The following is a 6828-nucleotide window of genomic DNA, read 5'->3' on the forward strand; positions in this document are numbered from 1 at the left end:
GTTGAATAAAGAAACTATAGAACTCAATAACACAATTAATAACCTAGACTTAATTGACATATATAGAATATACCACCCAACATCAAGCAGTTACACTTTTTTCTCAGCAGCACATGGATCCTTCTCAAAAATAGATCATATATTATGACACAGGGCAACTCTTAGACATTATAAAGGAGTAGAGATAATACCATGCATCTTATCTGATCATAATGGAATGAAACTGGAAATCAATGATAAAAAAAGGAAGGAAAAATCATGCATCACTTGGAGAATGAACAATAGGTTACTGAATGATCAATGGGTTATAGAAGACATCAAGGAGGAAATTAAAAAATTCTTAGAGATAAATGAAAACACAGACACAACATATCAGAATCTATGGGACACAATGAAAGCAGTTCTAAGAGGAAAATTCATTGCTTGAAGTTCATTCTTTAAAAAAAGAAAAAAACAACAAATAAATGATCTCACACTTCATCTCAAAATCCTAGAAAAAGAAGAGCAAAACAACAGCAAAAGAAGTAGAAGGCAAGAAATAATTAAAATCAGAGCTGAAATTAATGAAATCGAAATAAAAGAAACAATTGAAAAAATTGACAAAACTAAAAGTTGGTTCTTTGAAAAAATAAATAAGATTGACAGACCCTTAGCCATGCTAACAAAGAGAAGAAGAGAGAGAACTCAAATTACTAGCATACGGGATGAAAAAGGCAATATCACAACAGACACTTCAGAAATACAGAAGATAATTAGAAATTATTTTGAATCCTTATACTCCAATAAAATAGAAGATAGTGAAGGCATCGATAAATTTCTTAAGTCATATGATCTGCCCAGATTGAGTCAGGAGGATATAGACAATCTAAACAGACCAATATCAATTGAGGAAATAGAAGAAGCCATCAAAAGACTACCAACTAAGAAAAGCCCAGGACCGGATGGGTATACAGCAGAGTTTTACAAAACCTTTAAAGAAGAACTAATACCAATACTTTTCAAGCTATTTCAGGAAATAGAAAAAGAGGGAGAACTTCCAAATTCATTCTACGTGGCCAACATCACCCTGATTCCTAAACCAGACAAAGACACTTCAAAGAAAGAAAACTACAGACCAATATCTCTATTGAACCTAGATACAAAAATCCTCAATAAAATTCTGGTGAATCGGTTACAAAAACATATCAAAAAAAATTGTGCACCATGATCAAGTAAGATTCATCCCTGGGATGCAAGGCTGGTTCAATATATGGAAATCAATAAATGTTATTCACCACATCAATAGACTTAAAGATAAGAACCATATGATCATCTCGATAGATGCAGAAAAAGCATTCGACAAAGTACAGCATCCCTTTATGTTCAAAACTCTAGAAAAACTAGGGATAACAGGAACATACCTCAATATTGTAAAAGTTATCTATGCTAAGCCTCAGGCTAGCATCATTCTGAATGGAGAAAAATTGAAGGCATTCCCTCTAAAATCTGGAACAAGACAGGGATGTCCTCTCTCACCACTTCTGTTCAACATAGTTCTCGGAACACTGGCCAGAGCAATTAGACAGACGAAAGAAATTAAAGGCATAAAAATAGGAAAAGAAGAACTTAAATTATCACTATTTGCAGATGACATGATTCTATACCTAGCAGACCCAAAAGGGTCTACAAAGAAACTATTAGAGATAATAAATGAATTCAGCAAAGTGGCAGGATATAAAGTCAACACGCATAAATCAAAGGCATTCCTGTATATCAATGACAAATCCTCTGAAATGGAAATGAGGACAACCACTCCATTCACAATATCCTCAAAAAAATAAAATAAAATACTTGGGAATCAACCTAACAAAAGAGGTGAAAGACTTATACAATGAAAATTACAGAACCCTAAAGAGAGAAATAGAAGAAGATCTTAGAAGATGGAAAAATATACCCTGTTCATGGATAGGCAGAACTAACATCATCAAAATGGTGATATTACCAAAAGTTCTCTATAGGTTTAATGCAATGCCAATCAAAATCCCAACGGCATTTCTTGTAGAAATAGAGAAAGCAATCATGAAATTCATATGGAAAAATAAAAGACCCAGAATAGCAAAAACAACTCTAAGCAGGAAGTGTGAATCAGGCAGGATAGCGATACCAGACTTCAAACTATACTACAGAGCAATAGTAACAAAAACAGCATGGTACTGGTACCAAAACAGGCTGGTGGACCAATGGTACAGAATAGAGGACACAGAAACCAATCCACAAAATTACAACTGTCTTATATTTGATAACGGGGCTAAAAGCATGCAATGGAGGAAGGATAGCATCTTCAACAAATGGTGCTGAGAAAACTGGAAATCCATATGCAACAAAATGAAACTGAATCCCTTTCTCTCACCATGCACAAAAGTTAACTCAAAATGGATCAAGGAGCTTGATATCAAATCAGAGACACGGCATCTGATAGAAGAAAATGTTGGCTACGATCTACATACTGTGGGGTCGGGCTCCAAATTCCTCAATAGGACACCCATAGCACAAGAGTTAATAACTAGAATCAACAAATGGGACTTACTCAAACTAAAAAGTTTTTTTCTCAGCAAAAGAAACAATAAGAGAGGTAAATAGGGAGCCTACATCCTGGGAACAAATCTTTACTCCTCACACTTCAGATAGAGCCCTAATATCCAGAGGATACAAAGAACTCAAAAAATTAGACAATAAGATAACAAATAACCCAATCAACAAATGGGCCAAAGACCTGAACAGACACTTCTCAGAGGAGGACATACAATCAATCAACAAGTACATGAAAAAATGCTCACCATCTCTAGCAGTCAGAGATTTCAAAACCACCCTAAGATACCATCTCACTCCAGTAAGATTGGCAGCCATTATGAAGTCAAACAACAAGTGCTGGCGAGGATGTGGGGAAAAGGGTACACTTGTACATTGCTGGTGGGACTGCAAATTGGTGCAGCCAATTTGGAAAGCAGTATGGAGATTTCTTGGAAAGCTGGGAATGGAACCACCATTTGACTCACCTTATCCCCTTCTCAGTCTATTCCCTAAAGACTTAAAAAGAGCATATTACAGGGACACTGCTACATCGATGTTCATAGAAGCACCATTCACAATAGCAAGACTGTGGAACCAACCTAGATGCCCTTCAATAGACGAAAGGATAAAAAAACTGTGGCATTTATACACAATGGAGTATTACTCTGCATTAAAAAATGACAAAATCATAGAATTTGCAGGGAAATGGATGGCATTAGAGCAAACTATGCTAAGTGAAGCTAGCCAATCCCTAAAAGACAAATGCCAAATGTCTTCTTTGATATAAGGAGAGTAACTAAGAACAGAGTAGGGAGGAAGAGCATGAGAAGAAGATTAACATTAAACAGGGATAAGAGGTGGGAGGGAAAGGAAGAGAGAAGGGAAATTGCATGGAAATGGAAGGAGACCCTCATGGTTATACAAAATTACATACAAGAGGAAGTGAGGGGAAAGGGAAAAAAACAAGGGAGAGAAATGAATTACAGTAGATGGGGTAGAGAGAGAAGATGGGAGGGGAGGGAAGGGGAGGGTGGATAGTAGAGGATAGGAAAGGCAGCAGAATACAACAGACACTAGCATGGCAATATGTAAATCAGTGGATGTGTAACCGACGTAATTCTGCAATCTGTATACCGGGTAAAAATGGGAGTTCATAACCCACTTGAATCAAAGTGTGAAATATGATATGTCAAGAACTATGTAATGTTTTGAACAACCAACAATGAAAATTTAAAAAAAGAATCAAATAAAAAAGACACTAATGCCATCATGGGGGCCCCACCCCACCCAAGCATGATTACCTCCCAAAGAACACCTTCAAAGTCCTAGTCACATATGAATTTGGGATTAAATTTCCAACATAATAACTCTTGGAGAACACAAACCACAGCAGTAGGTTTTTGTATGTGTGGAGGCTCCCTGGGAGGACATAGGCAGGGGTTTCCAGATGGATATGGGGTCCTTAAGTATCCTGATATCAGGAACGATTTGTGTGGGCTCTCCAATGTTCATGTCACAGATCAATTATTGAGATTGTACAAATCACTCATGCTATCCCTAGGAAAGATAAGTCCCATGTAGCCACCTCTCCCACTCCCGCCAGTCTTAAGAGAAGCTCCTCTCAATGCCCACACTGCCGAAGTCTGCCATGATGAAGGCCAGCTGCTGTCCCCCAGGGAATGACTGACTCAAATAAGTAACATCATCCCCTTCATTCTTGATTGCCTTTAGTTTCATAAATGGTTTGGTATTCCTCAAATATGTGACTTAATTTCATTTAAAAATACATTTTGACCATCTAAAACATAATGAAAGTATTTTACAAACCCACTTTTGATTCATTAAGACCACCAGTCCATTAACTTGGACTGCCAAATTAACTCATTTTTAAGCAGGTCTCTGAAAGCAGTTTTCCTTTTCTAATTCAAAGAGCCCTGAGACTAAAAGTCAAGCTGTGAAAAACCTAGTGCTATTTGCAACTACTTAACCATATAGGAATCTCTTGGTGCTCTGTAATCAACCAAAATCTAGAAATAGACTGAGTAGCAAAGCTGATACAACTATGTAATTAGATACTAATATCAACTCTGTAAGTTGATACTAGTCCCTAATAGCAACTTCTTATATTCATCTAAACAACATCATTCACATTGATACAAAGTTCAACAATATACAAGGAAGGGAGGCAGGAGAAAACAGAGGGAAAGAAGAAGAGGAGAAAAGGGAAGGAAACATGAGGACTGAATGGTCATGATCCCCCATACCAGACCTGAGCACCTCCCACAAGTATGGACGCTGCCCTTTCAGATAAAGCTGTGTCCCCAGGCTGCCTGTGACTCTGCCACTCCTTGCTTTTTCACAATAATAGACTTTTGATTTCATTTCAGGTCCACAACACCAACGCTTACGAGGCATCACTACTCTTATTTTACAGATAAGACCTAAAGACATCAAGTGATGGACCAGGGTTAAAATCCAGGATTCCAATGAGGGTCGGATCTATCCCCTGCCCCTTGGCCCAACTTTACCTACCATTGAGTGTTTTGTGTATGTGTGTGCAAGTGTACACAATTGGGGGGGGGCAGGGGAGTTTCTGTGATACAGGAGGATCTTAGCTATTAAAATTATTCCACCAAAGCTTGCCCTATCATGATTCAGAGGCAATGTTTTGTCTTAGAATTTTTATTCTGTGCAAATATGTTGGTAAGAAAACACTTTTGAGATTACAATCAAAATGCTATTTGCCTCTATTGGTTTTCTTAAAACATTACATGCTGATATAATAAGTGGAAAATTTCCACATTTTCCATGTCAATTCTTCGTTGTCAAAAAGAAAATGGTTGTATCTATAAATGGTTGTAAAGTAATTGTAGTGAATTATTTCAAAATAATCCATTTCTGTGCTTTTACAGCAAATAATACATATAACCACTCTTCAGTGTCTGTTTCCAGTTGGATGGTGAGATACTGAAGGTGGTGCTATTTTATTCAGCTTCTGTGCTCAAGGCTTAGGTGGGGTATGGCACCAAGGAGACAGACATTTAATAAATGGGCTTTGCTTGGATAAACAAGACAGCTGGCAGATTTTTCAATACAAATTGGAAGCCACACCATTCTCTATTTGCCTAGCTTTACACTATCTCCAAATACTTCTTGCTATTTTATTTGACCTAGTCTTTACTGTGGTTTGAATGTTCTCCCCAAAACCATGTTTTGGAAACTTAATCCCCAGAGCAACAGTATTGGGATGTGTTTAGGTCATGAGTGCTCCAACCTTGGGAATGGATTAATACCAATGGGAAAGACTGCAAGTTCTATTTTGCCCTTCCACATTCTGCCATGGGATGATGCAGCAAGAAGGGACTCACCAGATTCTACCCTTCCACCTTGGATTTTTCAGTGTCCAGGACCATGAGCCAGATAAATTTATTTGCTTTATAAATTATCCAATCTCAGTTATTCTGATATAGCTATAGGAAATAGACCAAGGCAACCTTCCCACCTGCAAATTAAGTAGGACATATATTACTGGTCCTATTATATAAAGGAAAAAAGAGAAACAGCGAAGTCTAGGGACAAATCTAGGGATGGTTAACAAGCAATGGAGTCTAGATTGGAACCCAGGCTTTCAAGTGGAAAGTGCCCTTCTCTTCCCCTCACCCAGCCTCTCACAAATGCCCCCACATCTATGGAGCAACTAAGACCTGACTGACACACTCCACACCCAGCCTGGATCCCTGGGTAGCTCTCATATTTACTGCACATTTTTATGAGCATCCCTTATGACAACCTAGCTTAATCCAGGTCTCTTCAAAATACATATGAATTCATGTCCAAGCTCCTCCCCCACAGCTTTTCCTTGACCCCTATACATCAGTTTTTCCTAATTAGCTTTGACTCATCTCAATTTTTATTGAAGTCTGCTCTATGAGAATTCTGGAATGCAATCTATTTGTATGCTAGAGTTTTTCTCAGTGTTTATCTCATTTAAATTCCAGGAAGCCATGGGAGTGAGAATCATAATGACTCATTTTGAGTATTTTTCCACTGAAAATAAGCCCAGGGACCACAGTGGGGCCTGGACTGATGTAAAGATAGAGCCCCCTGAAATGTGATCAGAGGATGCTTTAAGGTACTCTAGGGGCTGGGCTCACAGGAGACAGATCTCCTTCTGTCTTCTTTTCTGTCTTGCCTAATGGGCAGAATTAAAGATCAGACCCTATTAAGACCAAACAAGGGAAATATCCTCCTTGCTGTGAACTGCTTGCTTCACAAGGC

The sequence above is a fragment of the Urocitellus parryii genome, chromosome 4 (assembly GCF_045843805.1).
Source record: "Urocitellus parryii isolate mUroPar1 chromosome 4, mUroPar1.hap1, whole genome shotgun sequence".
NCBI classification, from domain to species: Eukaryota; Metazoa; Chordata; class Mammalia; order Rodentia; family Sciuridae; genus Urocitellus; species Urocitellus parryii.